General features: G+C 36.9%; 1 protein-coding gene across 1 annotated transcript in view; it reads left to right on the plus strand.

The window, feature by feature from the left end:
* ROR2 (receptor tyrosine kinase like orphan receptor 2) overlaps window positions 1-17,911 on the plus strand; it is a 162,837-nt gene that overhangs the window by 17,282 nt on the left and 127,644 nt on the right. The window lies entirely within an intron of this gene.

Genomic DNA, 17,911 nt, shown 5'->3' on the forward strand with positions numbered 1-17,911 from the left:
TCCACCATCAGGGTTCTTCTCGTTTCTGAAAAGGCTACGGTTTGTTTTGCTGCTTTAACAAAAACTAGTTTAGTTGATTTAGTATTCTGTTTTGTGATGAAGTATCTTACCTAGGTGATAGGTTAGCTGTTAACAAAATATTTATGAACTGGTAAGAATTCTCTGCTCAGTAGTTAATTTAGTCTCTGGAGTGGTGCAAAAATGCTATTTAACTAGCAAATAAAGTAGTTCAGCTTCAAATTATATGTCAAAGTTAAATAAAAATATTTCAATCTTTTAATAACCCCATAAATAAGCAGAGTACCTGGAACTGCTCAAACTTACGTAATTTGACCTCTACTATAGGAAAAGCATTTTTAGATAGGTTCATTTTATAAAAATGTAACCAGGGGAGGAAAATTTTGGATTTAGAAACCAGGTTAATTTTGTACATGTATTCTGTGTACCACCTGTAAAATATAGCTGAAGACCAAGAAGCCATTCCTGAGCTCATTTTTTCAGTACTCAAGGCTGATTTGGCCGACTCATCAAATACTGTGCTAAATCCTTGTGAGTATTTTCACTTGGAAGTGTGTTGTCTCTCATGTAACAACAGTGTTATTAGCAGACATTGTCCTCATATTTGTATACTTTTTATTGGTGTTTAGCATGATTACAGACATTGTAATTCAGATCCAAGCAGTAGAAGCCTTCATGTTCTAGGTGTTCCCCAGACATGCAATGCAAATACAGTTATTTTTAAAGTGGATGAACCACTGCTTCACCATCAACAGTTTTGAAAACAGCATTGTTCGGGATTTCAGCTGCATCTGTGAACAACTGGAGGTTTGTCTCTGTGTCTCTCATATGTGCTAAATTTTAAGTTAGCTCTTTCTTTTCCCAGTTGTGTATCAGCAAACTTTATCAGGATGATTTGTGATGTATTGAATTTTGTGGTACGTAGTAGACTAGCACTTACATGAGAAGTAATTAGTGAAATACATCACAAATTCATTGGCCATGTTTAATGGGCTCTAGAGTGCCAGCTCAGCTTCACAGAAATAGTTTTTAATGGATTGACAGAGAATTTATTTTACTTGAACTTCAGTTTCTTTAATATTCAGTGCCATGGAGTCCATATTTCTGTCTTGATCTAGGCAAGCAGGCCACTGTGTACTATAGAATAGTTGGTTTGTTCTCTGTTCTTATATATTTTCACTGGTGTGATTATAGCTGTGACTGAAATCCTCAGGAAGGGTTGTTTTCCTGACTCTAATGTTTATTTTTGCATTAAGATGGTTTCTAGTTCACTGTAGGTTTTATTGATCTGGCAAACAATATGAGTGAACCATAACTATCTAAATCCAAACTTGCCTGCGTCTCTGTGAGGCTGGACAGTGAAGGAGGTATATGTACCTCCTTTGTTGTTTAAAACTAAGATTCTACAAAACTATTTTTCTAGAAACTGTTTCTCCCACAGCAGCCATCTGCTAAGACTAACTTTAAAAGACCTGTTTTCATAAACACATTTTGCATTTTATTTTGCTTGTAAACCAATTATCTTATAATGTTAACACTCTCCTAAAAGTATCTCACATAATTAGTGCCACAAATAAAATGGTTTTCTGGTGGCTTCTGAAGTTCATACACACATAGCGGTAGTATGACAAATTAAGGACCTCTGTCTGTATATGAGTCTAGGAATTGATAAAGCAATGCTCTGTAAGACCAGAACAGGTAAGGACAGACATTAAGCTGTTTCTCATGTAGTGACATTTGGACTCTCACAAGGAGCCATTCTGTTCTGGAGGCAGTCTACCTGTTGTAGAAGACAGAGACTGAAAGTTTATTAATAAATTTAGTGTTTATACCTCTTTCATGATGGTAATACTGAGTTCTTAACTTTGCAAGAAACCAGATTCTCTCAGAAAACGCAAATTTTTTAACCTGACTAAAGATGTATGAAAACCCGAAGCTCAGATCTACATGATTGTGGTATAACTTTATACAATTGGAACTGAAAGGCATTTCACTTTCCAGATACAAATTTCTGTGTTAATTCTGCAACCGTTAGTGCTCAACCCATGAAACAGCAGACAGTTTTAATTCATTGATGCAGTTGTAGGTGTTAGTGATATCTTGTTTTGTGGAGTCAGTAACACCTGAAACTCATGTTGCAAAGTGAAAGAACTTTGTAAATGCTAATTTTCAAATTGCACAAGAAAGATCTTGTTTATCTTATAAATGGAGAATCTGAGGCAGAAGGAATTATGTGAAGTGGGCTGAGAGCAGAGAGGTTTTTGTCTGAGCAAGTGTTTCTGTATGGTGTCTGTGGACATGTGGTATGATTTTGCATATACATAATTTGGTGTTTAATAAGGACTCCATAAAATTCTCAGAAGAAAAATTAACAGATCAAAATTTAAAAACAAAAACTCTATATTGGAAATTGTTACTGTTGATTTGGATTCAAGTAGAAGTAAAGCAACTGGCTTGCTTACATTTTCAACCAAGGAAACAGGAAACTTAAGCTCTTTTTACTGCATTTAAGTATCTTGGCATATGTGTACCCTACTGCATTTAAGTAGTTTTGGCCTACTGCTGTGGTTCATTCTTAAAGATTACTGGGAGACAGGCAACAGAGCATAAATGGCAAAAACTTACAGTATTTCTAAGAGCAGGGCCAGGAGCAAGTTAACACTAACCAGAATTGTAAAGAGATATGAAACTCTGTTTGCAGGTTAAAAAAGAAAGCATAGGAGGAAAACAGGCATATCATAACTGAAAGGAAACTTAAAAGTTGCTCTAAAATGACAGAGTGTAAGATCTTCTCTTATTTAACTGTACCTGCTAGAAAACAGGAAAATGTACATGCACAGTTGGAGAATAATTGAATCATCGAACCATTGTAACTTACAGTTGTAATGTATGTTTGGAGCAAATGAGTATTTTTCAAATCAGTATATCTAATGATTATAAAATTGCTGATACAGTTGCTTGAAATAATTTGGGGAACAGGAAAAAGCAAATTTATTGAGGCTTTTTTTTAAAGGCAATAACAGCTTCTGTCCTCACAAAGATGAAGGTAAAGTACTTGACCTACTTGATTCCCATTGGTCATTATTTCTGTATGCCACCATTCACTCAGTAAATAGGAAGCTTTTAAAGTTCTTCTGTGGAGGACAGGCTTTCAGGCTTCGGAACAACTTGAGGTTTTTATGGGCATAGGAGCAGCAATCTGAAAGAGTAAACAGTGGTGAAGAGCTTTGTTTGGACCATAAAGCTGAAATGTCATCCAGTCACCCATCCTGCTTCTGTTAAAAGAAACCAGCACCTGCACCAGAAGTTTAGAGGAGTAGTTGATATAGATGTGTATGGTGACTGTGAAGGTATTGACTTCCCTTGAAGAAGGAGCTTGCTCACAATAAATGCATGTTTAGTTTTTTTTAATTTACAGGAGGAAGTGCGTACTAAGAAACGTGCACATCTTTAAAGGGAAGTGCCTTTTCTCCAAGAGGGGTTTTGCATACTGCTGACTACAGCAGCAGTGTCACACACTGCCAGGGCAACTTGTCTGCTGTTCTTTTTTTCCTCTCATCCTTTAATTTGTTTATATGATTGCAGAATGTACAGGCTGATGCTGGCTACAGGGTAATACTACAAAAAGTGTAATGCCTGTCTAGCTGTTGTAAGTTTCTGATCCTATTGCAGTCAGTGAACTCCTACTAAGGATGTTAATGAACATTAAATCAAAGATTAAATTTAAGGTCTCTTAGACTTGGCAGGTGATGTTTCTGGTTCCTGAAGATGTTTTAGATTAGGTCTGTTTTCAAGCCAGCTGGCCTCCCCTTGAAACAACATAGTTGTTGTAAATAACAACATTCCTCTGGCCACAGATCAAGATTCAGGAACTGATTTAATCTTGGACTTTTGTATGTATTTTCAATGGCTTATTATTTGATTTCAAAATACCTGTTTTTTTGCCTTTCTATTAACTATTTAGTTAAGAGATGCCTGAATACTGTCGTTTGGGTTACGTGATTAGAGTTTATATCCATTATTTGCTTTGTTTTCTTCCTGAGTGTAAATCAGAAAAGCTGCATGTTTTAGATTGCTAACAGGACAGATACAGGCAAATTGGTTAAAATGAAAGAGAATTTAAAAAAAAATTTTCTCTGTGCTTCTAATTTGTGCTATTCTGGTAGCTAAGCTAACGAATATGTAGATTTTCACATGCATAGAATTGCGTGCATAGAACAGCAGTGCAGGCTGTTTTGAGGTTTGATAGTTTTCATTTGCCTAAATGGCTATTTTTCTGGCTTAGTTTAGTAGCATATTGTCCTACACCTTGTGCTCTTAGCTTCACTCATCAGTATGAGGCTGCTGGAGGCAGAATTTACAGCTAGATCTTGGTTTTGCTTTTTTTCTTACTGGAGCAAGTGTCACAGGCAATTTCTATCTTGAGTCTGCTTAAATTTACAGCAGTTTGCCTATCTTCAGGTTTGTCTCTTTTTTTTTTTTTTTTACAGGAGGAAGTATTTCTGAGAGTGCTGGAGCACTCAAATTCAGAACCTGGTGAACAGCCATGTATGGGGTGGTTTTTGATGGGCTGGCTTTATAGTGTTGCTCGTGGGGTCCAGGCCCTGCTCAGAGCAGGGTCAAGAATGTTAAATATTCTTTTAATTTTTGCTTCAGAGATACCCTATCCTAGACACTTTTTTCTGACTAAATACCCATCCGCAGTTATGACTGACAGTAGAAATAACTTCTGATTTCTGGAGGCTTAAAGACAGCCTGAATTCTAAGACAGTCTCTTAATCTTGCCTTTTCCCACTGTTTCCTGGAGTGTTAGAAGAAAATAACTGAAATACTGAAAATATACATTGTTTTTCGGGCCTTGAGATAGTGCAGCTTTCCTCGCAGCCTTGAAGATCTACCTCTGACTACTGTGCCTTTTAACTCCGCCCAAAGAAAAATTAGATTTCACTAAAGCATTGTTTGTATATTTTGGCAGTTCTGCTTTACAGTGTCTTTAATATTTCCTTCTTTTTTCTGATCTTTCAAGAATCATGATTTTGAATTCAATAAAGTATGAGTCAAACTTGGGCCTGTAATGCTTGATGTCATCTGGTCTGACTTAACAAAGCCTGTGGTTGCCATCAGCACTATGCATAAAAGGAACAATACTCTGAGACAGTGGTGAGTTGAGCATCCTCATTGTTTAATGCTTTGAAGATGAGATGTAATTACTGATAATAACTGACCCAAAGAGTTTTCCTTGAACTGTCAACTTTTTTTTAATATTGAAATTTTGTTTTATTCATACTGTATACTTTAACTGTGTTTCAGAAAGAGCTGTTAAAGTGTTGTCTGGCCTAAAAAACTCTTGTTCTGCTTAAACCATTCTTATTCCTGATTGCCCTAGACCTGCAGGATCTGAGCTGCCATTGTATTTGGCTGAATAGAATTTAGGTAAATGTCCTCTTGGCCCATCTGTTTTTTTGAAAGGCTTACAAATTTGATAATGGTTTGAGATACATTACTCTAGTCCTGAACCCTTAGTACAAGATTTTTCTCTCCCTTTTCTGTTATCAGAGGGTAGTGTCTAAAGTTGTACACTTCAGAGCATAAAAATAAAAGGAAAAAAACCAAATTCTTTGCATTCCAGTAAGCATGAACTGGTTTAACTTGTGTTTTATTTTGCAAATTTGGGAAACATTTATGCCTATATGCTATGTAGTTTGAGCAGGATTTTCTAGTTTGGCTATTTTAAGTTGCTTGTTAAATTTAAATTACTCCGTTTTCATAACTACAGAGTATCTGCACCTTTCAGTGGAAAAAGCATACGCTTTTGAAATTTTAAAGTATTTTTTATGACTGTTTCTCTCATTGTGACACATCATGTACAGGAAGAATATTATTGGTAGGGCAGTCTTCTCTGCATTCGTATTCACCCATCAAAAAGGTGGCTCAGTTCCAATATACTCTTATAACTGTGGCAAGCATATAAACACAATGCTAAATAAATTACTTTTTTTTTTTTTTTTCTCCTGCTGTATTTACAATGTCACTCTTTTTATATTGATTTTGTATGTAGTTTCAGGCCCAGGATTTTAGACCTGAGTATTCAGAATCCCTTGGAAACTTGTCTTGCTGATTCTTGGTCAGTCAAGTGATCCAAGTGGAGGCAGTTGAATAATCCTTGAGCTGTTTAAGTTTTGCCTCCCACACCATCTAGTCTATATCTTTCTCCTGATTTTTTTTTTTCTTTCCTAGAAGATAGTATTTTTAAAATAATAACTTTCAAGCATGTTGTCTGAAAATGTTGCTTCCTATGAAATATTCCTGTGCAATGTGTCTTTCAAGAAAGAAGTCTTTGTGTATGCAAAGAAAAAAGAACATGAACAGGAACTTGTGGATAGGTTGGAATGGCAGGAATGTAGCGCACAGTAAAGATGTCTGTTTCTTCACACTGAAATATTACTTTAATACATTTTGAAAGTAAAATTATTTCATGGCTCTGAGGTCTCCTGCATGGCTCTTTGTGTTTGCCTGGTGTCCTCCACAACACATTAAATTATTGAGAAGTGACAGGAGATCTTTTAGATATCTAAAATTGCTCAGTCTTTGCAGAGATAGAAGTTCAGTGCTGTGATGAAGCTTGTGGTCTATTAACTTGATTTAGTGATGATAACTTAGAGTGATATGACTCGACTTTAGCTCTGTTTGTCATGAAGTTTGAAAGACGCTGGGTGAAAAGTGAAGGTGCAAATTCTTCAAAACATTGTTTTAAATTTTGGAGGATTTGTTGCCTTCAAAACTTGCAAACTTGTCCTTCAGTCTTTATATATGTTTAAAATAATTTGCTCTAGATTGTGTTCATGTTATTTCTGATTTATGCATAATTTTTGCTGGACTGATGTCTGTGTTATGTGAACTGGAAAGTTTGAAGAGGTAGGTCATGGTATGATCTTGTAACGTGGGCTGTGGGTGATGCATGTAGTCCCATGGCTGACCGTGCCTGCTTGGACTGCCTATACAGGCAGCTAATTTATCTGGTGGGGGAAGTATGCTGTGCTGGGTCCAGGTTGCCTCTGAGGCACTGGCTTCTGGGCTTCTGCTGCCTCAAGGTTTTCACGGGCCTGCTGCCTGTTCAACTCTGTGACACAAACTCTTATTATGTACTTGCAAGCCTAGCTCCTGTACCCTCAGAGGAGGAGCTGTTTTGCAGTAAGACACTCTTTCTTCCCCTTTTCTGATATGCTGATATTAGTGAGCTAAATTTTAAAATGTGACTTAATATTTTCTTCCCTGACGACAATTCTTGGTGATGTGCATGTTTCAGATTGAGACAAGAGGACGTATTTCCTTGGTCTGCTGCTGTCCCTGTGATGACAGATAGGCAATCTTAATGCAGAAAATCAGTGTGTATGTACAGTCTCCACTTTGCCTAGCAGAATTGGTCAGTCTGGTGACATTTTTATGTAGTCCTGTCTACTTTCCCCCTCTCCCTCTCCTCCAGAAGCCTGGTTTCCCTCATCAAAAGCCAACGTTTAAGTTTGCCAGGCTAGTGCTCTGGTCTCCTCCATCAGATAGTGCAAGATAAAGGCTTGACTTACACTTCAGCTTCAGTGAAGGTAGTTTGTCACAAAACACAGGTGTATAGATGCCAAAACCTGTACTTGAGCGTGGGCTATTCCTGTAAATTTCACTGGGATGTAATACAAATTATTTTGCCCTTTGAATTTTATTTTACTTTTTGTATAAGTCATGAGTTTTTGGCATATTAATGAAGTTAAAAAGAATTAACCATGCCTTCTTTCACAAACATATATCCTGTAATTTTCTGAATTGTCTTTTATGTACAGTTTCTAGTAGCTACCATGCTTTTACCCAAAAGCAAGGAAAACCCCTACCCAGCTAATGGAACTTTTAAAATACTATGTATATTACACATTATTTCCTACCATTTTCTGCTGTACCGAGGGTAATAATTTCAGCTTGGTTGCAAAAAAATTTCTGGTAAATCTTTCTAAAAAGGTTTTAAAGTTGATTCATCCTGATATATTTAAACAGCCAGTTTTAATTCTTTAAGAATAGTACTGGGTGTTCGGAGGTTTTGTTCTGTCTCCTTTTGAAAGGCGAGCTAGGATCTTGCTATTTTCTCGCTTTTTTTCTTCTGGTGATTTTTATAGTCTTTTCTGAACAATGTTTTGATTGTCTTTTATTCCATATATGTGACCTGTGTAAAGAACCTGAGAATCTTTTCCCCTAGTTATATTTCTGTTTTGTTTCTTTCAAGTCCCTACTAAATGTTTCACTTGAAGTATATGGCACAGTGTGCCTCTGTAAAATGGCCTTTCCGGACAACCTCTATTCCAAAAGGCTTTATAGCCTCACCTTAAGTTAAATTTGACATCCCAGTTTCCATAATTGAAAATAAACAATAGTCTAGTTAAGATTATCTGAATTTTCAGCAGTGTCAGTTACTTTGATGCCTTTTTCTTTTGCATTGATGTCTTTGAGGATGACCCATTGTATGTGTTCTGGAGTCTTGGGGTGCTCAAAGTCACAAGGTGTTCTGCAGAACATTCATTCTTCATGATGCAGAAGAAGACATCACATCTCCCTCCTGTGAATCAGAGTCCTTACAGAGGTTGGGACATTTACGTTGCCACCGGGAGCCCCATAAACATCTCAGGATTTGCCTGAAAGAAAGGACTGGTTATTATATAGGCCTGTAGGATGTCCATGTTTGACTGTGGCACTTTATTTTTTCAAGCAGTGGGCCATCTTCAAGCTTGAGAAGGAAAGCGAAGTAAGGGAGCAAAGGAATTATTGACATTGTAACACAGTTTAGAAACAGCTGTTTTTCTTCTTCTATGAAAGTCTATTGGAAAAAAGTTTATAGACTATTTATTAATGCTCCGTCTTTAACTACCTTCACTTACCCCAGTTATTATGAAGGGATCAACACTTAAAAGATATTAGCAGCAGAGTTTCTGCTAGGTTTTTATCACCCTGATCATCAGGTTGTTCCACTCCACTCCCCAGATGCAATGTATAATTTGAGTGAAGTACATTACATAGTAATAGATTACCCACCACCTTAAAGTGAAATGTTTTGAAAGGAATTTTCATTTTGTGAATTCTGAAGAAACTGGTTTGCTGGGTAATGCAGTACTCTACAGAAAATAAAAGTATGTCCCTGGCATGCCTCTTGGTGAAACACTGATTCTGCTCGCCAGAGATTATCAGGCACTCCTATTTGCAGTGCAGGAGATGGAAGAGTGCCTTTGTCTTGTTTGACAGGCCATCATTCGAGGCTGGGAGATTTGCCAGCTAGTGACCTAGTGTATCCAGTTTCTAATTGGGAGGAAATGTTACTGAGAAGGTGGTGACCTGATGACTGACATTTCCTTGGGTTCTCAAATTACTGTCACACCATTTGATTGGTTTTCCAGGTTGAGTTTTACATGGATTGAACTAGTTGTATTGCTTGCTCTGCTGAGAGATCACCTATGATTTGGAGACAGATTTTTAAAATTTTATTGTAACTGCTCAGCTGTTGAAGTTTTGGGAACATGGGAGTATTTAGGTGTAGATGTAACAGCTTGGTATCTTACCTTCTAAAGAAAGTCTTAGAGAGAAACATTTAGTACTTCTTGCCTTCTGGGAGCTCAGCTACCAGATGTTTATCAGACTTTACTGTTTCTATGAATGTTAGTTTGGTATGAGTACCTCATTTACTGAGCTGGATGCTTTAAAGCATAAGTTTTCCATCATCTCTTGGTTAGAATGTTGTTGAAGTTAGTGAGGCAGGACATGTGCTGATGAGAAGACAGACATGACAGAATGAAATGGATTAATGTTTCTTTCAGATTAGGTCTAAATGAAGCCTTTGTTTTGTTTTGTTTTGCTTTGTTTTTCCTGAGGATCACTTGGAAGAGGAGAATGTACGTGGCCTTTTATCAAATAAACTTAATGCATGGATGTGTCTTGGGATTCCTGGGATCTTCTGAAGGTCTACTTAAATCTTGCTTCCAATACCTTCATACCTGAAGGTGAGCATGTCACAGGTTGCCCCTGTGGTTGTGTACTGTGATGCAGTTGAGTACTGATTTATGTACTGCAATATCTGAGTATCTGACTGCAGTGTCTGTGTCCGACTAGAAGGGAAGTCTCTTGCCCAAAGGTTGTGTGTGGCAATAGCAGCGAGAGGGTTTCCTGTGCTGTATTGTTAGATAACAAAGTCAAAGGTAACGTGTGGCGCATGGGAGCTATTTGAGGGACACATTCAGCTTTCACCATTCTGCAATAGTATAAATAGACTTCGGGCCAACTTAGAAAAGTTGATTTTTTTTTTTTTTTTTTGTGAGTAAAGTGTATTTCTCTGAGTGATGGACTAGTGACAGTTCATGAGCTTGCTGACGATATCCACTTTCATATACAACTGAACGCATTTTGCTGGCATTTGAATGATAAATCTGACACTTCATATTGCAAAATGGTTGTTGGTTTTTGTTTGTTTGTTTTTTGTTTGTTTGTTTTCGAAAAACCCCGGTCCCACGATGTCACTTGACAGTGTTTGAAAATAATACTGCAATATGAATGTAAGAGGGAAAGATGTCTTGAACTGTGAGAGTTTGTTGTGGCAGTCATTGCACGTAGAATAACTAGCATTGTCATGAATTTATTAGGTGCATACTCATTTAAGCACAGTATGAACTTTTTCCAGTCTTCTTTTTTATTTCAGTTTTGTTGTCTACAAAACAAGGAAAAAACTTTTTATTTGATTATGGAAGCAAAGTTTATCTTCAAAAGAGATATTTGGAATTAGTGACAGTTCACAGTGACTGCCAGAAGCCAGACTCTACTCCTGGGATTTAAATGTGTTAGAGGGAAGACCTGCTTAGGTGCATTAACTTGCTTGTTTCATTACTGACTAGTACAAAAGGTGTTTAATAAAATAGCAGAACTTTTTTTTTACTTAATATAAGATAGCTTTTCTGTGTTTTTGTCTATTATAACAATCTACTATATTGCAAACTCAGGCATCTTTTATATTTTACAGTTTGATGCATTAAAGTTTATTTTGTTCTACTTTGAGAAATTTTTAATCAGAATTTTTAGTGAGTTTCCTGTAGTTTAGAGGAAATATAATGGATTTTTTATTCTTGGCTTTACTGCCATTGGCTTTCATATAAACCCTGTAGCAGAAGTTAACATAAATTGGCACAAGAAGATTATACATCTAAGTCCTATGATGGGTCCTACTGATTAAAGTCAAACATTAGGCTTGGAATTTTGATAATTTATCTAAACAAGAGCCCTAAGATTTATCTTTAACCTGAGTGAAAAAATTGTTTGTCTCTGACTGTAAAGCAAACACAAGTATTAAAGATTTTCCTAAACTAAAGAATTGAAGTGTTCCTTGATCTGTTTTTATAACTGAATGAAGAAAAAAAAAAAATAAATCCCTTTTTTCTTAGGTTCCTAAGTATTTACAGTTGTGAATCAGATTTCCATTAGGCAACAGGCTAGAGTTTGGCTTGACAACTCTCGAAGTTACTGTATCTCGGAAAATGTTAAAAGTAATTATGCCTGTGTAAATCATGGCAAAGGCGAGCCCTGTCTTCTATTCTTGTGCAAACCCAAGGTAATGAATGTGTCCTAGTCTGACTCTGCTGTCTGACATGCTGCTTCAACATTGATTTGTTTGTTCAGCTAGATACTGTGTCTAATGTGCAAGTGAATTAACAGTTTTACATGAGGAGTATTGCTGCCAGCATGTCTCGAGAATGAAGTCCTACCAAAAGGATATATGCAGCTCAAAAATTAGGTGTTCCTTGTTTCAGTTCCTGCTGCTTGGAGGGGGTTTCTGCCTCACCTGTCAGCAGCCTGTGGTGTCAGTTTTACATGTCTGTTTGTTGCATTATTAATAAATGCCTGTGCCTATTCCTGTGAGTAATGCACATTGTCTTTTGTTTCAGTCTCAAGCATTAAGCATATTAACCACATAGAAGACTCACGAGTTTTGGAAAAAGGCTTCTCTCTTGTGACTCACATTTTTTGTTAGAAAAACACAACTCCAAATACAGTTGTATAAAAGACATCTAATTTATTGATTTCTTAAGGGAATTATTAAAATTCTTCCCCCTAGCTCTGAGTCACAGGATGAAAATGTTGAATGAGCATTAGCATGAGTAGACTTATTTGATGGCATTTCTTTTGCAAACACAAAACTACTTAATGAGCATTTCTTCCCAGGTGAATTAAGACCTTATGAATATTTGATATATATGTATTTTTAAAATATTGTTATGCAGAAATATAATTATGTATGCATTATTTGTAAAAATCAGAACTCTTGCGTAAATTTGATGCCCAGTGTAACCACAAAGGCATTCTGGTATTGAGAAGGAAAGGATTATTAGCGCATTTTGTATTTACGTCTGGGAGAGTCCATTGCATTTTACAATGCACTTACAAAACTTCAGTCCCAATCAGCCCTGCAACCAGTTCTTTTTTCTCCTTGAGCTGCCAGCATGTGACCTGCTGAAGGTATGAGTTGTTTATGTGCTCCAAACTGGAATGCTTTTGTGGGACAACACCCAGGAACACATTGTATTCTTTTCCTATATAAGTTCATTAAAAAGTCATAAAGTTCATAAAGCTTAATTCCTTTGTGGTTGGTTTTGTTTGTTTGTTTGCTTGTTTGTTTGCTTTTCTTGCTACTCCTGCCGCCAAGGCAGTTGTCTGAGGCTGTTCTGACTTTGATCAGACATTTTCAGAATCTTTTCCTTCAAATCTTCCTCTGGTTCTTGTAGCTACTGTGATGTGTGTTTACCAACATCGCTGTTTTTAAACTGAGTATGAAATGGCACAGTATGTTTAAGCTAGAACTAGGGAATAATGTCTCTCCTGTAGTGGAATAGCTTTCTAGAAAGAGGAGTTGCTTGAAGGAGATACTTCTGTTACTTATGAGAATTCTGTATAAAGAACCTATGTGTAGTTGATATTCTGCTCAGGAAGGAGAGCTGTAACATGAAGTTATGTTTCACCTTAAGGGTTTTGGCATGGTGGATGAAAAACAGAGTCTCAAAATTGGTTGTAATTTACTATGTTGTTTAGGCTGCTGGCACTTAATCTGAAGTAAGAGGCAGATTAACAGTTCTTAATGAATTTTGGGGAAACCCATTGTTCTGAGAAAGCTATATATAGTTTTCCTGATCTCTGAAATGGTGAGTTTTTTGTTTGTTTTGTTTTGTGGCAGAAGCTTGCTCTCTGAAATGAGGTGCCTCAGCATATTATAATTGGTGTTATTAGAAAAATGCATGTGTATCTTTTGCTTTGACATGGGTGTGGTACTGGAAAATTTTTTATCTTCTCTACCATCATACTCTTGGGCTTGGTTACAGTTTTGTAGAAGTAATATTTAGACTTTATATTTTACTTGTTTATTTTGTAATAATTTTTTGTTGAATGTCACATAACAGCTCATCAACCTGAAAAATCATTGATTATAGAAAATTATCTCAAGTTTGGATCTTTTAAACAACGTTGATTTCAGTAACAGGCTATGGCAGTTGATCAGGAAGACTAGAGCTGTGTTTTGCAGCTGGTTTGGCCAAAATTCAGATTCAATACGAACAGTATTCATGAACTAAACTAGGATTCCTTTTATGTATCAGTTATTCAGCCTCTTAATTTTGCCCTTCTAGAAGCTTGGAACCTTTCTTTGTAGTGGAAGGTATGTTTTGAAGTGAAGTATGTTACCCAAAGGAAAAGAGAAGTTATACAGAGAAATTATGTGTAGTAGAGCATGATTGTGTTTGCTGGGGCTGGGCCAAGTAAAAAGCAGATGCTTGTCAGGTCTGATTAAAGAATTCCATATTGTAAGAATACAGTATTTCAGGATGATAATGGAAGGATGGAAAAATCATTAAAAGAATGCAGGTTTGGACGGAGTATTTTTTTGTTTTAATAAGTTCTGTGTCTAAGGAAAAATAGAATTGCAGAGGGATTAACATACTATTTAAAAAAAAAATAGAGATATGCTTTCAAGTTAGTATAATTTAAACTATCTTAAAATAACATGATATAGTATTTCTTTGCCTCTTACAATAAAGCAACATTGTAGTGGAGATGATGGCAATGGATGAGGGAAATCTGGGGACCATCTGAAAGTGTTATAATTTTTCTAATTACATGTTCTCAGTAATAATCACACACTTCAATATTTCTGATGTAAAATTAAAGCAGCTGTCAGAAATAAATATCTCATTTTAAAAGGAGTAGTGAATAGCATTATTCAAAACACACTTTTCCTAGGAAAATTAGAATGTTGTGATTACAATAGAGGTGTTACCTCAGATTTTACATCTGCATTCAATTTCTTAACCATCCTTGACATTTTTTCCAGAAAATTTGTCCCTCTTTTGAATTTTGTTCCTTAAATAGAACTAGCAGCTACTTTAGAAAAGCCACCACAACAACACAGATAGTTTAAAGTCCTAGGACAAGTATGTATTTCTAAGTAAATAAGAGTAATAATGGAAAACAAAAAAAATGGCAAAAAAAGAGATCAATACCTCTTAAATGCATGTTGAATATTATCTTGGTGGCTAAGATAGCCAATCTGCTTTGTTCTGTCAAGCTTGATGCTTGCAGAAGTTAGTCGTATGATTGTATTAGCCCATGTAAATATTTTTGTGTGTGTGTGTGTACTTTGAAGATTCTTTGCTCTGTGTCTCTGCCTCTGTAGCAGAACAGCTTCTTGTATTCACTTACATGCTGCATACTTGCACATTGATTTTTCCTTCTGGAAGTCACTCAGTGACTCCAAGATCCCAGTGCAGCCTTCTGCTCATATTTACTTGAAAAACAAAGTTTTAGAAATACAAGCAATTTATGTTGCTTCTCCCTGCAAGTTGACAAGTTTTGGGAGGAAATCTTACTGATAAGGCAAAGGATAAGACAGGGTTTTGCTTTCCTATCTGTATAAATGCACGTTTATTCATCTTATGAGGGAGGGAGTCTCTGGCACATCTTAGGATCACAATGTCAATTATTTTGAGCTCTGAACCTATGCTGCTGTGTTGAGAGAAGATGCTGTCGGTTTCAGAAGCTGTTGCTTACAGCTGTGTACCAGGCATAGTTACTGCTTACCTATGCTGTGTCTCCAAAAGCTTTTGCTCTCTTTTATAACAATTACAGCATTTCCAAGAACGGCAACTGCTGTTGGGGGACAACTGCTAATACATTCTCCCTACAAATACCTTGTAGACTCCTCAGGTATCTTTTTGAGATTATTTTGTCAGGTGATGCCACTGAAGTACAGTTTTAGCTGTTCTCTGTGTCAGTTAACGGACGTCAGTGGGCAGAAGTCAGTAGTGAGTCTTGCAAGCCTCTGCCAGGTTTCCTGGCTCCCACGAACTTGCCAGCTGGCTTCTCTGCACAGTCAGCCCAGTCGCTGTCTGCCCAGTCCAGTTATGAAATACAAATTAAAGGCCACCTTTAAATGCAAAGTATATGGTTTTGCATACAGTTATCCTGGCTTGTATCAGAATAGTGTGGCCAGCAGGCCTAGGGCCATGATTGTGCCCCTGTGCTCAGCACTGGTGAGGCCACACCTGGAGTACTGTGTTGAGTTCTGGGCACCTCGCTACAAGAAGGACATTGGGGTGCAGGAGCGTGTCCAGAAAAGGGCAAGAAGCTGGTGGAGGTTCTGGAACCAGTCTTACTAGGAGCAGCTGAGGTAACTGGGATTGTTTAATCTGGAGAAAAAGAGGCTGAGAGGAGACCTTACTGCTTTCTATACCCACCTGAAAGGAGGTTTTACCAAAGTGGGGTTCATCTCTTCTCCCGGGTTATAAGCAATAGAACAAGAGGAAATGACCTCAAGCTGTATCAGATGAGGTTTAGATTGGAAATTAGCATATATTTCTTCACTGAAAACATGGTCAGGCACTGGAACAGGCTGCCAGCGAAGCAGTGGAGAAACCATCTGTGGAGATATTTAAAAAAGGTATTGATGTGGTGTTTGGGGATATGGTTTAGTGGTGGATTTGTCGGTGCTGAATTAGCAGTTGAACTTGATGATCTTAAGGGTCTTTTCCAATCAAGACGATTCTATGAATTCTATGAACAAGGCATACTAATGCACTGCAGTACTGTTGCTACAGTTCAACATGGGAAGTGAGTTACAAGGCCAGCCAAAAAGTGTAGCTTGTGTGATTTCTGTATCCTGGACACTGGACGTGGAGGAGGCCAGATTGGTGCTCAAGTCAGTAGCAGAGGTCACTGTTGACTCCACTGAGAACAGGGTCAGGTGCCCAATTGCAGGGAGGGCTCAAAATCTCCCTCAGAAAACCATAGTGAGCGTTATTTAAAGGAGTTTTCTCCAAAACCTGTTTACTCCAAATATTGGAGGGGAGCAAGGAGATGGGAAGACAAACAAATTCAGGAGCAGTTGTGCTTTATTTCAGTAACAACCTTTTATGTAAAATTAAAAACAAGTCTGCAGGGGCTGCAACACTATTAGCATTATTTCTTAGAGCCACTAGAATGTAATAGTCCATACTTCTTCAATAAACAATTTCACATCTCATTTTTAAATTAGCATGTCTGCTTATGTGTTTGTTGAAACTTTGAATGAGCTTTCCATCACACATTTAAAGCCTGTGTTCTTCTTCGAAATGTTCCTTTGGCTGGATTTAAAATCCAGCAGGAAACGGAGCTAAAAGGTGCATCCCTGGAAAACTGTATTACCCTTTGCAGGCTGTTTCAGAAAGTTAACTGGGCCTGGGCAAATGGATTTGTAAACCTCCTGCAGCTTGCATGCAATTACTGGTATCAACTGAAAAGTGAACGACTTCAGTATTCTAGGGAGTATATATGAGTTGAAGTCTGATTTGAAGTATTTGATAGTATATAACTGTTTGTAATGTTGTGGCTTTGTTTTAAATGCTGTCTGAGGTGGAGAGAAAAATGAACGTATCTTCTATGTGTATGATATTTTTAAAATGTATTGATAACGTGTCTTTATGCTGAGATTCCGTGAACAAAAAAAAATTGTGATATATTAAGATCTTTTCCAAAATAAAACTACCAACCTGATTTTGAATGTCTTATAGGAAAATGTGTGTTGATTCTTTCCCATAGTTTTTGCTTGCACAAGAATTTTATTTTTAGTGATGTGAGATTAGTTAGATGTGTTGGTTTTATATACTTGACAAAAATTGCTTATTTTCATGAAGTTCCAACTTTTTTTTTTTTTTATAAGTAGAAGTTTGGTCATTGTAAAAGCTTCAATAAGATTTTGAACAGGGAGAGTATCTGCAGCTTTGGAATATTTTTATTTTCCTTCATTTTGCGGATTATAGTTTTCAAAATATCCAACTGTTTTCTTCTAACCATGCTCCTACCATGTTTTTACACATTCTTACCTCTACAGTGTTAATATTTAGGCAGACCTGCCAACATGATATAAATACAGTGCAATATATAATACAACATTTCTAATAATATTGAACTGATCACAGAGGAATTGATTGGGAGAGTAAAAAAAAAAGATTAAAAAAAGTTACAAGACCGAATCACCACATGGTAAAGACAGATATTGAAATGCTTTCAGGGAAAAGAAAATACAGACAAGTGGAAAAAAAAAAAAAAAAGCCAAAAGTTTACTCACTTAGTGACACATCTAGGCACAGAGAAACGCAAAATCAGATTCTAAGAGTAGACTTACCTCTGCACATATGCTGCTACTGACCACCAGAGTCAGCCTGATGGCTAAAGCTGGGAAGGCAAGCAGAAGCAGCACAGGAGAAATCAACAAAGCAAGGTTTTAGAAACGGTTGCAAGAAGTCAGTTGAAAGAACAATGAGTCCCTTGTGATTCTGGCACTTTTAAATAACACCTGGAATAT

This window comes from Apus apus, chromosome Z (assembly GCF_020740795.1).
Source record: "Apus apus isolate bApuApu2 chromosome Z, bApuApu2.pri.cur, whole genome shotgun sequence".
NCBI classification, from domain to species: Eukaryota; Metazoa; Chordata; class Aves; order Apodiformes; family Apodidae; genus Apus; species Apus apus.